Genomic DNA, 18019 nt, shown 5'->3' with positions numbered 1-18019 from the left:
ACTTAAATTGAGAGAGTTATGGTTAATCAATCGGAGGTAGATCAGTAAATTGCTAAACTAAAGCGCGAGTCTAACTATTTCCATCATAACTCTTAAAATACTAAGAGTTTTTCATCTCCGTTTCTTTCGTTTTAAACTACACTTCGATTCCTTTGAAATGAAACTAATTTCAATGACTTAAGAGTTAAATTGAGAGAGTTATGGTCAATTAATCGGATGTAGGACAGTAAATTGCTAAACCAAAGCGCGAGTCTAACTATTTCCATCATAACTCTCAAAATACTTGGAGTTTTTCATCTCCGTTTCTTTCATTTTAAACTACACTTCGATTTCTTCGAAATGAAACTAATTTCAATGAATTACGAGTTAAATTGAGTGATTTATGGTCAATCAATCGGAGGTAGGTCAGTAAATTGCTAAACCAAAGCGCGAGTCTAACTATTTCCATAATAACTCTCAAAATATTTGGAGTTTTTCATCTCCGTTTCTTTCGTTTTAAACTACACTTCGATTTCTTCGAAATGAAACTAATTTCAGTGAATTACGAGTTAAATTGAGTGAGTTATGGTCAATCAATCGGAGGTAAGTCAGTAAATTGCTAAACCAAAGCCCGAGTCTAACTATTTCCATCATAACTCTCAAAATACTTGGAGTTTTTCATCTCCGTTTCTTTCGTTTTAAACTACACTTCGATTCCTTCGAAATGAAACTAATTTCAATGAATTAAGAGTTAAATTGAGAGAGTTATGGTCAATCAATCGGAGGTAGGTCAGTAAATTGCTAAACCAAAGCGCGAGTCTAACTATTTCCATCATAACTCTCAAAATACTTGGAGTTTTTCATCTCCGTTTCTTTCGTTTTAAACTACACTTCGATTCCTTCGAAATGAAACTAATTTCAATGAGTTAATAGTTAAATTGAGAGAGTTATGGTCAATCAATCGGAGGTAGGTCAGTAAATTGCTAAACCAAAGCGCGAGTCTAACTATTTCCATCATAACTCTCAAAATACTTGGAGTTTTTCATCTCCGTTTCTTTCGTTTTAAACTTAACTTCGATTCCTTCGAAATGAAACTAATTTCAATGAGTTAAGAGTTAAATTGAGAGAGTTATGGTCAATCAATCGGAGGTAGGTCAGTAAATTGCTAAACCAAAGCGCGAGTCTAACTATTTCCATCATAACTCTCAAAATACTTGGAGTTTTTCATCTCCGTTTCTTTCGTTTTAAACTACACTTCGATTCCTTCGAAATGAAACTAATTTCAATGAGTTAAGAGTTAAATTTAGAGAGTTATGGTCAATCAATCGGAGGTAGGTCAGTAAATTGCTAAACAAAGCGCGATTCTAACTATTTCCATCATAACTCTCAAAATACTTGGAGTTTTTCATCTCCGTTTCTTTCGTTTTAAACTACACTTCGATTCCTTCGAAATGAAACTAATTTCAATGAGTTAAGAGTTAAATGGAGAGAGTTATGGTCAATCAACCGAAGGTAGGTCAGTAAATTGCTAAACCAAAGCGCGAGTCTAACTATTTCCATCATAACTCTCAAAATACTTGGAGTTTTTCATCTCCGTTTCTTTCGTTTTAAACTACACTTCGATTCCTTCGAAATGAAACTAATTTCAATGAATTACGACTTAAATTGAGTGAGTTATGGTCAATCAATCGGAGGGAGGTCAGTAAATTACTTACCTAAAGCGCGAGTCTAACTATTTCCATCATAACTCTCAAAATACTTGGAGTTTTTCATCTCCGTTTCTTTCGTTTTAAACTACACTTCGATTCCTTCGAAATGAAACTAATTTCAATGAATTAGGAGTTAAATTGAGTGAGTTATGATCAATCAATCGGAGGTAGGTCAGTAAATTGCTAAACCAAAGCGCGAGTCTAACTATTTCCTTCATAACTCTCATAATACTTGGAGTTTTTCATCTCCGTTTCTTTCGTTTTAAACTACACTACGATTCCTTCGAAATGAACCTAATTTCAATGAGTTAAGAGTTAAATTGAGAGAGTTATGGTCAATCAATCGGAGGTAGATTAGTAAATTGCTAAACCAAAGCGCAAGTCTAACTATTTTCATCATAACTCTCAAAATACTTGTAGTTTTTCATCTCCGTTTCTTTCGTTTTAAACTACACTTCGATTCCTTCGAAATGAAACTAATTACAATGAATTACGAGTTAAATTGAGTGAGTTATGGTCAATTAATCGGAGGGAGGTCAGTAAATTGCTAAACCAAAGCGCGAGTCTAACTATTTCAATCATAACTCTCAAAATATTGGAGTTTTTCATCTCCGTTTCTTTTGTTTTAAACTACACTTCGATTCCTTCGAAATGAAACTAATTTCAATGACTTAAGAGTTAAATTGAGGGAGTTATGGTCAATTAATCGGATGTAGGACAGTAAATTGCTAAACCAAAGCGCGAGTCTAACTATTTCCATCATAACTCTCAAAATACTTAGAGTTTTTCATCTCCGTTTCTTTCGTTTTAAACTACACTTCGATTCCTTCGAAATGAATCTAATTACAATGAATTACGAGTTAAATTGAGTGAGTTATGGTCAATTAATCGGAGGGAGGTCAGTAAATTGCTAAACCAAAGCGCGAGTCTAACTATTTCAATCATAACTCTCAAAATACTTGGAGTTTTTCATCTCCGTTTCTTTCGTTTTAAACTACACTTCGATTCCTTCGAAATGAAACTAATTTCAATGAGTTAAGAGTTAAATTTAGAGAGTTATGGTCAATCAATCGGAGGTAGGTCAGTAAATTGCTAAACAAAGCGCGATTCTAACTATTTCTATCATAACTCTCAAAATACTTGGAATTTTTCATCTCCGTTTCTTTCGTTTTAAACTACACTTCGATTCCTTTGAAATGAAACTAATTTCAAAGAGTTAAGAGTTAAATTGAGAGAGTTATGGTCAATCAATCGGAGGTAGGTCAGTAAATTGCTAAACCAAAGCGCGAGTCTAACTATTTCCATCATAACTCTCAAAATACTTGGAGTTTTTCATCTCCGTTTCTTTCGTTTTAAACTACACTTCGATTCCTTCGAAATGAAACTAATTTCAATGAGTTAAGAGTTAAATTGAGAGAGTTATGGTCAATCAATCGGAGGTAGGTCAGTAAATTGCTAAACCAAAGCGCGAGTCTAACTATTTCCATCATAACTCTCAAAATACTTGGAGTTTTTCATCTCCGTTTCTTTCGTTTTAAACTTAACTTCGATTCCTTCGAAATGAAACTAATTTCAATGAGTTAAGAGTTAAATTGAGAGAGTTATGGTCAATCAATCGGAGGTAGGTCAGTAAATTGCTAAACCAAAGCGCGAGTCTAACTATTTCCATCATAACTCTCAAAATACTTGGAGTTTTTCATCTCCGTTTCTTTCGTTTTAAACTACACTTCGATTCCTTCGAAATGAAACTAATTTCAATGAGTTAAGAGTTAAATTTAGAGAGTTATGGTCAATCAATCGGAGGTAGGTCAGTAAATTGCTAAACAAAGCGCGATTCTAACTATTTCCATCATAACTCTCAAAATACTTGGAGTTTTTCATCTCCGTTTCTTTCGTTTTAAACTACACTTCGATTCCTTCGAAATGAAACTAATTTCAATGAGTTAAGAGTTAAATGGAGAGAGTTATGGTCAATCAACCGAAGGTAGGTCAGTAAATTGCTAAACCAAAGCGCGAGTCTAACTATTTCCATCATAACTCTCAAAATACTTGGAGTTTTTCATCTCCGTTTCTTTCGTTTTAAACTACACTTCGATTCCTTCGAAATGAAACTAATTTCAATGAATTACGACTTAAATTGAGTGAGTTATGGTCAATCAATCGGAGGGAGGTCAGTAAATTGCTTACCTAAAGCGCGAGTCTAACTATTTCCATCATAACTCTCAAAATACTTAGAGTTTTTCATCTCCGTTTCTTTCGTTTTAAACTACACTTCGATTCCTTCGAAATGAAACTAATTTCAATGAATTAGGAGTTAAATTGAGTGAGTTATGATCAATCAATCGGAGGTATGTCAGTAAATTGCTAAACCAAAGCGCGAGTCTAACTATTTCCTTCATAACTCTCATAATACTTGGAGTTTTTCATCTCCGTTTCTTTCGTTTTAAACTACACTACGATTCCTTCGAAATGAACCTAATTTCAATGAGTTAAGAGTTAAATTGAGAGAGTTATGGTCAATCAATCGGAGGTAGATTAGTAAATTGCTAAACCAAAGCGCAAGTCTAACTATTTCCATCATAACTCTCAAAATACTTGTAGTTTTTCATCTCCGTTTCTTTCGTTTTAAACTACACTTCGATTCCTTCGAAATGAAACTAATTACAATGAATTACGAGTTAAATTGAGTGAGTTATGGTCAATTAATCGGAGGGAGGTCAGTAAATTGCTAAACCAAAGCGCGAGTCTAACTATTTCAATCATAACTCTCAAAATATTGGAGTTTTTCATCTCCGTTTCTTTTGTTTTAAACTACACTTCGATTCCTTCGAAATGAAACTAATTTCAATGACTTAAGAGTTAAATTGAGAGAGTTATGGTCAATTAATCGGATGTAGGACAGTAAATTGCTAAACCAAAGCGCGAGTCTAACTATTTCCATCATAACTCTCAAAATACTTATAGTTTTTCATCTCCGTTTCTTTCGTTTTAAACTACACTTCGATTCCTTCGAAATGAATCTAATTACAATGAATTACGAGTTAAATTGAGTGAGTTATGGTCAATTAATCGGAGGGAGGTCAGTAAATTGCTAAACCAAAGCGCGAGTCTAACTATTTCAATCATAACTCTCAAAATACTTGGAGTTTTTCATCTCCGTTTCTTTCGTTTTAAACTACACTTCGATTCCTTCGAAATGAAACTAATTTCAATGAGTTAAGAGTTAAATTTAGAGAGTTATGGTCAATCAATCGGAGGTAGGTCAGTAAATTGCTAAACAAAGCGCGATTCTAACTATTTCTATCATAACTCTCAAAATACTTGGAATTTTTCATCTCCGTTTCTTTCGTTTTAAACTACACTTCGATTCCTTTGAAATGAAACTAATTTCAATGAATTAAGAGTTAAATTGAGAGAGTTATGGTCAATCAATCGGAGGTTGGTCAGTAAATTGCTAAACCAAAGCGCGAGTCTAACTATTTCCATCATAACTCTCAAAATACTTGAAGTTTTTCATCTCCGTTTCTTTCGTTTTAAACTACACTTCGATTCCTTCGAAATGAAACTAATTTAAATGAATTACGACTTAAATTGAGAGAGTTATGGTTAATCAATCGGAGGTAGGTCAGTAAATTGCTAAACTAAAGCGCGAGTCTAACTATTTCCATCATAACTCTCAAAATACTAGGAGTTTTTCATCTCCGTTTCTTTCGTTTTAAACTACACTTCGATTCCTTCGAAATGAAACTAATTTCAATGACTTACGAGTTAAATTGAGAGAGTTATGGTCAAATAATCGGATGTACGACAGTAAATTGCTAAACCAAAGCGCGAGTCTAACTATTTCCATCATAACTCTCAAAATACTTGGAGTTTTTCATCTCCGTTTCTTTCATTTTAAACTACACTTCGATTTCTTCGAAATGAAACTAATTTCAATGAATTACGAGTTAAATTGAGTGATTTATGGTCAATCAATCGGAGGTAGGTCAGTAAATTGCTAAACCAAAGCGCGAGTCTAACTATTTCCATCATAACTCTCAAAATACTTGGAGTTTTTCATCTCCGTTTCTTTCGTTTTAAACTACACTTCGATTTTTTCGAAATGAAACTAATTTCAGTGAATTACGAGTTAAATTGAGTGAGTTATGGTCAATCAATCGGAGGTAAGTCAGTAAATTGCTAAACCAAAGCCCGAGTCTAACAATTTCCATCATAACTCTCAAAATACTTGGAGTTTTTCATCTCCGTTTCTTTCGTTTTAAACTACACTTCGATTCCTTCGAAATGAAACTAATTTCAATCAATTACAAGTAAAATTGAGTGAGTTATGGTCAATCAATCGGAGGTAAGTCAGTAAATTGCTAAACCAAAGCGCGAGTCTAACTATTTCCATCATAACTCTCAAAATACTTGGAGTTTTTCATCTCCGTTTCTTTCGTTTTAAACTACACTTCGATTCCTTCGAAATGAAACTAATTTCAATGAATTAAGAGTTAAATTGAGAGAGTTATGGTCAATCAATCGTAGGTAGGTCAGTAAATTGCTAAACCAAAGCGCGAGTCTAACTATTTCCATCATAACTCTCAAAATACTTGGAGTTTTTCATCTCCGTTTCTTTCGTTTTAAACTACACTTCGATTCCTTCGAAATGAAACTAATTTCAATGAGTTAAGAGTTAAATTGAGAGAGTTATGGTCAATCAATCGGAGGTAGGACAGTAAATTGCTAAACCAAAGCGCGAGTCTAACTATTTCCATCATAACTCTCAAAATACTTGGAGTTTTTCATCTCCGTTTCTTTCGTTTTAAACTACACTTCGATTCCTTCGAAATGAAACTAATTTAAATGAATTACGACTTAAATTGAGAGAGTTATGGTTAATCAATCGGAGGTAGGTCAGTAAATTGCTAAACTAAAGCGCGAGTCTAACTATTTCCATCATAACTCTTAAAATACTAAGAGTTTTTCATCTCCGTTTCTTTCGTTTTAAACTACACTTCGATTCCTTCGAAATGAAACTAATTTCAATGACTTAAGAGTTAAATTGAGAGAGTTATGGTCAATTAATCGGATGTAGGACAGTAAATTGCTAAACCAAAGCGCGAGTCTAACTATTTCCATCATAACTCTCAAAATACTTAGAGTTTTTCATCTCCGTTTCTTTCGTTTTAAACTACACTTCGATTCCTTCGAAATGAAACTAATTTCAATGAATTAAGAGTTAAATTGAGAGAGTTATGGTCAATCAATCGGAGGTAGGTCAGTAAATTGCTAAACCAAAGCGCGAGTCTAACTATTTCCATCATAACTCTCAAAATACTTGGAGTTTTTCATCTCCGTTTCTTTCGTTTTAAACTACACTTCGATTCCTTCGAAATGAAACTAATTTCAATGAGTTAATAGTTAAATTGAGAGAGTTATGGTCAATCAATCGGAGGTAGGTCAGTAAATTGCTAAACCAAAGCGCGAGTCTAACTATTTCCATCATAACTCTCAAAATACTTGGAGTTTTTCATCTCCGTTTCTTTCGTTTTAAACTACACTTCGATTCCTTCGAAATGAAACTAATTTCAATGAGTTAAGAGTTAAATTGAGAGAGTTATGGTCAATCAATCGGAGGTAGGTCAGTAAATTGCTAAACCAAAGCGCGAGTCTAACTATTTCTATCATAACTCTCAAAATACTTGGAGTTTTTCATCTCCGTTTCTTTCGTTTTAAACTACACTTCGATTCCTTCGAAATGAAACTAATTTCAATGAATTACGAGTTAAATTGAGTGATTTATGGTCAATCAATCGGAGGTAGGTCAGTAAATTGCTAAACCAAAGCGCGAGTCTAACTATTTCCATCATAACTCTCAAAATACTTGGAGTTTTTCATCTCCGTTTCTTTCGTTTTAAACTACACTTCGATTTCTTCGAAATGAAACTAATTTCAGTGAATTACGAGTTAAATTGAGTGAGTTATGGTCAATCAAACGGAGGTAAGTCAGTAAATTGCTAAACCAAAGCCCGAGTCTAACTATTTCCATCATAACTCTCAAAATACTTGGAGTTTTTCATCTCCGTTTCTTTCGTTTTAAACTACACTTCGATTCCTTCGAAATGAAACTAATTTCAATCAATTACAAGTAAAATTGACTGAGTTATGATCAATCGGAGGTAGGTCAGTAAATTGCTAAACCAAAGCGCGAGTCTAACTATTTCCATCATAACTCTCAAAATACTTGGAGTTTTTCATCTCCGTTTCTTTCGTTTTAAACTACACTTCGATTCCTTCGAAATGAAACTAATTTCAATGAATTAAGAGTTAAATTGAGAGAGTTATGTTCAATCAATCGTAGGTAGGTCAGTAAATTGCTAAACCAAAGCGCGAGTCTAACTATTTCCATCATAACTCTCAAAATACTTGGAGTTTTTCATCTCCGTTTCTTTCGTTTTAAACTACACTTCGATTCCTTCGAAATGAAACTAATTTCAATGTATTACGAGTTAAATTGAGTGATTTATGGTCAATCAATCGGAGGGAGGTCAGTAAATTGCTGAACCAAAGCGCGAGTCTAACTATTTTCATCATAACTCTCAAAATACTTGGAGTTTTTCATCTCCGTTTCTTTCGTTTTAAACTACACTTCGATTCCTTCGAAATTAAACTAATTTAAATGAATTACGAGTTAAATTGAGAGAGTTATGGTCAATCAATCGGAGGTAGGTCAGTAAATTGCTGAACTAAAGCGCTTGTCTAACTATTTCCATCATAACTCTCAAGATACTTGGAGTTTTTCATCTCCGTTTCTTTCGTTTTAAACTACACTTCGATTCCTTCGAAATGAAACTAATTTCAATGAGTTAAGAGTTAAATTGAGAGAGTTATGGTCAATCAATCGGACGTAGGTCAGTAAATTGCTAAACCAAAGCGCGAGTCTAACTATTTCTATCATAACTCTCAAAATACTTGGAATTTTTCATCTCCGTTTCTTTCGTTTTAAACTACACTTCGATTCCTTCGAAATGAAACTAATTTCAATGAATTAAGAGTTAAATTGAGAGAGTTATGGTCAATCAATCGGAGGTAGGTCAGTAAATTGCTAAACCAAAGCGCGAGTCTAACTATTTCCATCATAACTCTCAAAATACTTGGAGTTTTTCATCTCCGTTTCTTTCGTTTTAAACTACACTTCGATTCCTTCGAAATGAAACTAATTTCAATGAGTTAAGAGTTAAATTGAGAGAGTTATGGTCAACCAATCGGAGGTAAGTCAGTAAATTGCTAAACCAAAGCGCGAGTCTAACTATTTCCATCATAACTCTCAAAATACTTGGAGTTTTTCATCTCCGTTTCTTTCGTTTTAAACTACACTTCGATTCCTTCGAAATGAAACTAATTTCAATGAGTTAAGAGTTAAATTGAGAGAGTTATGGTCAATCAATCGGAGGTAGGTCAGTAAATTGCTAAACCAAAGCGCGAGTCTAACTATTTCCATCATAACTCTCAAAATACTTGGAGTTTTTCATCTCCGTTTCTTTCGTTTTAAACTACACTTCGATTCCTTCGAAATGAAACTAATTTCAATGACTTAAGAGTTAAATTGAGAGAGTTATGGTCAATTAATCGGATGTAGGACAGTAAATTGCTAAACCAAAGCGCGAGTCTAACTATTTCCATCATAACTCTCAAAATACTTGGAGTTTTTCATCTCCGTTTCTTTCGTTTTAAACTACACTTCGATTCCTTCGAAATTAAACTAATTTAAATGAATTACGAGTTAAATTGAGAGAGTTAAGGTCAATCAATCGGAGGTAGGTCAGTAAATTGCTAAACTAAAGCGCTTGTCTAACTATTTCCATCATAACTCTCAAGATACTTGGAGTTTTTCATCTCCGTTTCTTTCGTTTTAAACTACACTTCGATTCCTTCGAAATGAAACTAATTTCAATGAATTAAGAGTTAAATTGAGAGAGTTATGGTCAATCAATCGGAGGTAAGTCAGTAAATTGCTAAACCAAAGCGCGAGTCTAACTATTTCCTTCATAACTCTCAAAATACTTGGAGTTTTTCATCTCCGTTTCTTTCGTTTTAAACTACACTTCGATTCCTTCGAAATGAAACTAATTTCAATGAGTTAAGAGTTAAATTGAGAGAGTTATGGTCAATCAATCGGAGGTAGGTCAGTAAATTGCTAAACCAAAGCGCGAGTCTAACTATTTCCATCATAACTCTCAAAATACTTGGAGTTTTTCATCTCCGTTTCTTTCGTTTTAAACTACACTTCGATTCCTTCGAAATGAAACTAATTTCAATGAATTAAGAGTTAAATTGAGAGAGTTATGGTCAATCAATCGGAGGTTGGTCAGTAAATTGCTAAACCAAAGCGCGAGTCTAACTATTTCCATCATAACTCTCAAAATACTTGGAGTTTTTCATCTCCGTTTCTTTCGTTTTAAACTACACTTCGATTCCTTCGAAATGAAACTAATTTCAATGAGTTAAGAGTTAAATTGAGAGAGTTATGGTCAATCAATCGGAGGTAGGTCAGTAAATTGCTAAACCAAAGCGCGAGTCTAACTATTTCCATCATAACTCTCAAAATACTTGGAGTTTTTCATCTCCGTTTCTTTCGTTTTAAACTACACTTCGATTCCTTCGAAATGAAACTAATTTCAATGAGTTAAGAGTTAAATTGAGAGAGTTATGGTCAATCAATCGGAGGTAAGTCAGTAAATTGCTAAACCAAAGCGCGAGTCTAACTATTTCCATCATAACTCTCAAAATACTTGGAGTTTTTCATCTCCGTTTCTTTCGTTTTAAACTACACTTCGATTCCTTCGAAATGAAACTAATTTCAATGAGTTAAGAGTTAAATTGAGAGAGTTATGGTCAATCAATCGGAGGTAGGTCAGTAAATTGCTATAATCAAAGCGCGAGTCTAACTATTTCCATCATAACTCTCAAAATACTTGGAGTTTTTCATCTCCGTTTCTTTCGTTTTAAACTACACTTCGATTCCTTCGAAATGAAACTAATTTCAATGAGTTAAGAGTTAAATGGAGAGAGTTATGGTCAATCAACCGAAGGTAGGTCAGTAAATTGCTAAACCAAAGCGCGAGTCTAACTATTTCCATCATAACTCTCAAAATACTTGGAGTTTTTCATCTCCGTTTCTTTCGTTTTAAACTACACTTCGATTCCTTCGAAATGAAACTAATTTCAATGAATTACGACTTAAATTGAGTGAGTTATGGTCAATCAATCGGAGGGAGGTCAGTAAATTGCTTACCTAAAGCGCGAGTCTAACTATTTCCATCATAACTCTCAAAATACTTGGAGTTTTTCATCTCCGTTTCTTTCGTTTTAAACTACACTTCGATTCCTTCGAAATGAAACTAATTTCAATGAATTAGGAGTTAAATTGAGTGAGTTATGATCAATCAATCGGAGGTAGGTCAGTAAATTGCTAAACCAAAGCGCGAGTCTAACTATTTCCTTCATAACTCTCATAATACTTGGAGTTTTTCATCTCCGTTTCTTTCGTTTTAAACTACACTACGATTCCTTCGAAATGAACCTAATTTCAATGAGTTAAGAGTTAAATTGAGAGAGTTATGGTCAATCAATCGGAGGTAGATTAGTAAATTGCTAAACCAAAGCGCAAGTCTAACTATTTTCATCATAACTCTCAAAATACTTGTAGTTTTTCATCTCCGTTTCTTTCGTTTTAAACTACACTTCGATTCCTTCGAAATGAAACTAATTACAATGAATTACGAGTTAAATTGAGTGAGTTATGGTCAATTAATCGGAGGGAGGTCAGTAAATTGCTAAACCAAAGCGCGAGTCTAACTATTTCAATCATAACTCTCAAAATATTGGAGTTTTTCATCTCCGTTTCTTTTGTTTTAAACTACACTTCGATTCCTTCGAAATGAAACTAATTTCAATGACTTAAGAGTTAAATTGAGGGAGTTATGGTCAATTAATCGGATGTAGGACAGTAAATTGCTAAACCAAAGCGCGAGTCTAACTATTTCCATCATAACTCTCAAAATACTTAGAGTTTTTCATCTCCGTTTCTTTCGTTTTAAACTACACTTCGATTCCTTCGAAATGAATCTAATTACAATGAATTACGAGTTAAATTGAGTGAGTTATGGTCAATTAATCGGAGGGAGGTCAGTAAATTGCTAAACCAAAGCGCGAGTCTAACTATTTCAATCATAACTCTCAAAATACTTGGAGTTTTTCATCTCCGTTTCTTTCGTTTTAAACTACACTTCGATTCCTTCGAAATGAAACTAATTTCAATGAGTTAAGAGTTAAATTTAGAGAGTTATGGTCAATCAATCGGAGGTAGGTCAGTAAATTGCTAAACAAAGCGCGATTCTAACTATTTCTATCATAACTCTCAAAATACTTGGAATTTTTCATCTCCGTTTCTTTCGTTTTAAACTACACTTCGATTCCTTTGAAATGAAACTAATTTCAAAGAGTTAAGAGTTAAATTGAGAGAGTTATGGTCAATCAATCGGAGGTAGGTCAGTAAATTGCTAAACCAAAGCGCGAGTCTAACTATTTCCATCATAACTCTCAAAATACTTGGAGTTTTTCATCTCCGTTTCTTTCGTTTTAAACTACACTTCGATTCCTTCGAAATGAAACTAATTTCAATGAGTTAAGAGTTAAATTGAGAGAGTTATGGTCAATCAATCGGAGGTAGGTCAGTAAATTGCTAAACCAAAGCGCGAGTCTAACTATTTCCATCATAACTCTCAAAATACTTGGAGTTTTTCATCTCCGTTTCTTTCGTTTTAAACTTAACTTCGATTCCTTCGAAATGAAACTAATTTCAATGAGTTAAGAGTTAAATTGAGAGAGTTATGGTCAATCAATCGGAGGTAGGTCAGTAAATTGCTAAACCAAAGCGCGAGTCTAACTATTTCCATCATAACTCTCAAAATACTTGGAGTTTTTCATCTCCGTTTCTTTCGTTTTAAACTACACTTCGATTCCTTCGAAATGAAACTAATTTCAATGAGTTAAGAGTTAAATTTAGAGAGTTATGGTCAATCAATCGGAGGTAGGTCAGTAAATTGCTAAACAAAGCGCGATTCTAACTATTTCCATCATAACTCTCAAAATACTTGGAGTTTTTCATCTCCGTTTCTTTCGTTTTAAACTACACTTCGATTCCTTCGAAATGAAACTAATTTCAATGAGTTAAGAGTTAAATGGAGAGAGTTATGGTCAATCAACCGAAGGTAGGTCAGTAAATTGCTAAACCAAAGCGCGAGTCTAACTATTTCCATCATAACTCTCAAAATACTTGGAGTTTTTCATCTCCGTTTCTTTCGTTTTAAACTACACTTCGATTCCTTCGAAATGAAACTAATTTCAATGAATTACGACTTAAATTGAGTGAGTTATGGTCAATCAATCGGAGGGAGGTCAGTAAATTGCTTACCTAAAGCGCGAGTCTAACTATTTCCATCATAACTCTCAAAATACTTAGAGTTTTTCATCTCCGTTTCTTTCGTTTTAAACTACACTTCGATTCCTTCGAAATGAAACTAATTTCAATGAATTAGGAGTTAAATTGAGTGAGTTATGATCAATCAATCGGAGGTATGTCAGTAAATTGCTAAACCAAAGCGCGAGTCTAACTATTTCCTTCATAACTCTCATAATACTTGGAGTTTTTCATCTCCGTTTCTTTCGTTTTAAACTACACTACGATTCCTTCGAAATGAACCTAATTTCAATGAGTTAAGAGTTAAATTGAGAGAGTTATGGTCAATCAATCGGAGGTAGATTAGTAAATTGCTAAACCAAAGCGCAAGTCTAACTATTTCCATCATAACTCTCAAAATACTTGTAGTTTTTCATCTCCGTTTCTTTCGTTTTAAACTACACTTCGATTCCTTCGAAATGAAACTAATTACAATGAATTACGAGTTAAATTGAGTGAGTTATGGTCAATTAATCGGAGGGAGGTCAGTAAATTGCTAAACCAAAGCGCGAGTCTAACTATTTCAATCATAACTCTCAAAATATTGGAGTTTTTCATCTCCGTTTCTTTTGTTTTAAACTACACTTCGATTCCTTCGAAATGAAACTAATTTCAATGACTTAAGAGTTAAATTGAGAGAGTTATGGTCAATTAATCGGATGTAGGACAGTAAATTGCTAAACCAAAGCGCGAGTCTAACTATTTCCATCATAACTCTCAAAATACTTATAGTTTTTCATCTCCGTTTCTTTCGTTTTAAACTACACTTCGATTCCTTCGAAATGAATCTAATTACAATGAATTACGAGTTAAATTGAGTGAGTTATGGTCAATTAATCGGAGGGAGGTCAGTAAATTGCTAAACCAAAGCGCGAGTCTAACTATTTCAATCATAACTCTCAAAATACTTGGAGTTTTTCATCTCCGTTTCTTTCGTTTTAAACTACACTTCGATTCCTTCGAAATGAAACTAATTTCAATGAGTTAAGAGTTAAATTTAGAGAGTTATGGTCAATCAATCGGAGGTAGGTCAGTAAATTGCTAAACAAAGCGCGATTCTAACTATTTCTATCATAACTCTCAAAATACTTGGAATTTTTCATCTCCGTTTCTTTCGTTTTAAACTACACTTCGATTCCTTTGAAATGAAACTAATTTCAATGAATTAAGAGTTAAATTGAGAGAGTTATGGTCAATCAATCGGAGGTTGGTCAGTAAATTGCTAAACCAAAGCGCGAGTCTAACTATTTCCATCATAACTCTCAAAATACTTGAAGTTTTTCATCTCCGTTTCTTTCGTTTTAAACTACACTTCGATTCCTTCGAAATGAAACTAATTTAAATGAATTACGACTTAAATTGAGAGAGTTATGGTTAATCAATCGGAGGTAGGTCAGTAAATTGCTAAACTAAAGCGCGAGTCTAACTATTTCCATCATAACTCTCAAAATACTAGGAGTTTTTCATCTCCGTTTCTTTCGTTTTAAACTACACTTCGATTCCTTCGAAATGAAACTAATTTCAATGACTTACGAGTTAAATTGAGAGAGTTATGGTCAAATAATCGGATGTACGACAGTAAATTGCTAAACCAAAGCGCGAGTCTAACTATTTCCATCATAACTCTCAAAATACTTGGAGTTTTTCATCTCCGTTTCTTTCATTTTAAACTACACTTCGATTTCTTCGAAATGAAACTAATTTCAATGAATTACGAGTTAAATTGAGTGATTTATGGTCAATTAATCGGAGGTAGGTCAGTAAATTGCTAAACCAAAGCGCGAGTCTAACTATTTCCATCATAACTCTCAAAATACTTGGAGTTTTTCATCTCCGTTTCTTTCGTTTTAAACTACACTTCGATTTTTTCGAAATGAAACTAATTTCAGTGAATTACGAGTTAAATTGAGTGAGTTATGGTCAATCAATCGGAGGTAAGTCAGTAAATTGCTAAACCAAAGCCCGAGTCTAACAATTTCCATCATAACTCTCAAAATACTTGGAGTTTTTCATCTCCGTTTCTTTCGTTTTAAACTACACTTCGATTCCTTCGAAATGAAACTAATTTCAATCAATTACAAGTAAAATTGAGTGAGTTATGGTCAATCAATCGGAGGTAAGTCAGTAAATTGCTAAACCAAAGCGCGAGTCTAACTATTTCCATCATAACTCTCAAAATACTTGGAGTTTTTCATCTCCGTTTCTTTCGTTTTAAACTACACTTCGATTCCTTCGAAATGAAACTAATTTCAATGAATTAAGAGTTAAATTGAGAGAGTTATGGTCAATCAATCGTAGGTAGGTCAGTAAATTGCTAAACCAAAGCGCGAGTCTAACTATTTCCATCATAACTCTCAAAATACTTGGAGTTTTTCATCTCCGTTTCTTTCGTTTTAAACTACACTTCGATTCCTTCGAAATGAAACTAATTTCAATGAGTTAAGAGTTAAATTGAGAGAGTTATGGTCAATCAATCGGAGGTAGGACAGTAAATTGCTAAACCAAAGCGCGAGTCTAACTATTTCCATCATAACTCTCAAAATACTTGGAGTTTTTCATCTCCGTTTCTTTCGTTTTAAACTACACTTCGATTCCTTCGAAATGAAACTAATTTAAATGAATTACGACTTAAATTGAGAGAGTTATGGTTAATCAATCGGAGGTAGGTCAGTAAATTGCTAAACTAAAGCGCGAGTCTAACTATTTCCATCATAACTCTTAAAATACTAAGAGTTTTTCATCTCCGTTTCTTTCGTTTTAAACTACACTTCGATTCCTTCGAAATGAAACTAATTTCAATGACTTAAGAGTTAAATTGAGAGAGTTATGGTCAATTAATCGGATGTAGGACAGTAAATTGCTAAACCAAAGCGCGAGTCTAACTATTTCCATCATAACTCTCAAAATACTTAGAGTTTTTCATCTCCGTTTCTTTCGTTTTAAACTACACTTCGATTCCTTCGAAATGAAACTAATTTCAATGAATTAAGAGTTAAATTGAGAGAGTTATGGTCAATCAATCGGAGGTAGGTCAGTAAATTGCTAAACCAAAGCGCGAGTCTAACTATTTCCATCATAACTCTCAAAATACTTGGAGTTTTTCATCTCCGTTTCTTTCGTTTTAAACTACACTTCGATTCCTTCGAAATGAAACTAATTTCAATGAGTTAATAGTTAAATTGAGAGAGTTATGGTCAATCAATCGGAGGTAGGTCAGTAAATTGCTAAACCAAAGCGCGAGTCTAACTATTTCCATCATAACTCTCAAAATACTTGGAGTTTTTCATCTCCGTTTCTTTCGTTTTAAACTACACTTCGATTCCTTCGAAATGAAACTAATTTCAATGAGTTAAGAGTTAAATTGAGAGAGTTATGGTCAATCAATCGGAGGTAGGTCAGTAAATTGCTAAACCAAAGCGCGAGTCTAACTATTTCTATCATAACTCTCAAAATACTTGGAGTTTTTCATCTCCGTTTCTTTCGTTTTAAACTACACTTCGATTCCTTCGAAATGAAACTAATTTCAATGAATTACGAGTTAAATTGAGTGATTTATGGTCAATCAATCGGAGGTAGGTCAGTAAATTGCTAAACCAAAGCGCGAGTCTAACTATTTCCATCATAATTCTCAAAATACTTGGAGTTTTTCATCTCCGTTTCTTTCGTTTTAAACTACACTTCGATTTCTTCGAAATGAAACTAATTTCAGTGAATTACGAGTTAAATTGAGTGAGTTATGGTCAATCAAACGGAGGTAAGTCAGTAAATTGCTAAACCAAAGCCCGAGTCTAACTATTTCCATCATAACTCTCAAAATACTTGGAGTTTTTCATCTCCGTTTCTTTCGTTTTAAACTACACTTCGATTCCTTCGAAATGAAACTAATTTCAATCAATTACAAGTAAAATTGACTGAGTTATGATCAATCGGAGGTAGGTCAGTAAATTGCTAAACCAAAGCGCGAGTCTAACTATTTCCATCATAACTCTCAAAATACTTGGAGTTTTTCATCTCCGTTTCTTTCGTTTTAAACTACACTTCGATTCCTTCGAAATGAAACTAATTTCAATGAATTAAGAGTTAAATTGAGAGAGTTATGTTCAATCAATCGTAGGTAGGTCAGTAAATTGCTAAACCAAAGCGCGAGTCTAACTATTTCCATCATAACTCTCAAAATACTTGGAGTTTTTCATCTCCGTTTCTTTCGTTTTAAACTACACTTCGATTCCTTCGAAATGAAACTAATTTCAATGTATTACGAGTTAAATTGAGTGATTTATGGTCAATCAATCGGAGGGAGGTCAGTAAATTGCTGAACCAAAGCGCGAGTCTAACTATTTTCATCATAACTCTCAAAATACTTGGAGTTTTTCATCTCCGTTTCTTTCGTTTTAAACTACACTTCGATTCCTTCGAAATTAAACTAATTTAAATGAATTACGAGTTAAATTGAGAGAGTTATGGTCAATCAATCGGAGGTAGGTCAGTAAATTGCTGAACTAAAGCGCTTGTCTAACTATTTCCATCATAACTCTCAAGATACTTGGAGTTTTTCATCTCCGTTTCTTTCGTTTTAAACTACACTTCGATTCCTTCGAAATGAAACTAATTTCAATGAGTTAAGAGTTAAATTGAGAGAGTTATGGTCAATCAATCGGACGTAGGTCAGTAAATTGCTAAACCAAAGCGCGAGTCTAACTATTTCTATCATAACTCTCAAAATACTTGGAATTTTTCATCTCCGTTTCTTTCGTTTTAAACTACACTTCGATTCCTTCGAAATGAAACTAATTTCAATGAATTAAGAGTTAAATTGAGAGAGTTA

The sequence above is a fragment of the Tasmannia lanceolata genome, unplaced genomic scaffold (assembly GCF_043159265.1).
Source record: "Tasmannia lanceolata isolate RefF3 unplaced genomic scaffold, GAP_Taslan_0.1 ptg000044l, whole genome shotgun sequence".
In the NCBI taxonomy this organism is placed as follows: domain Eukaryota; kingdom Viridiplantae; phylum Streptophyta; class Magnoliopsida; order Canellales; family Winteraceae; genus Tasmannia; species Tasmannia lanceolata.
Note: the sequence above shows the minus strand (reverse complement) of the source record.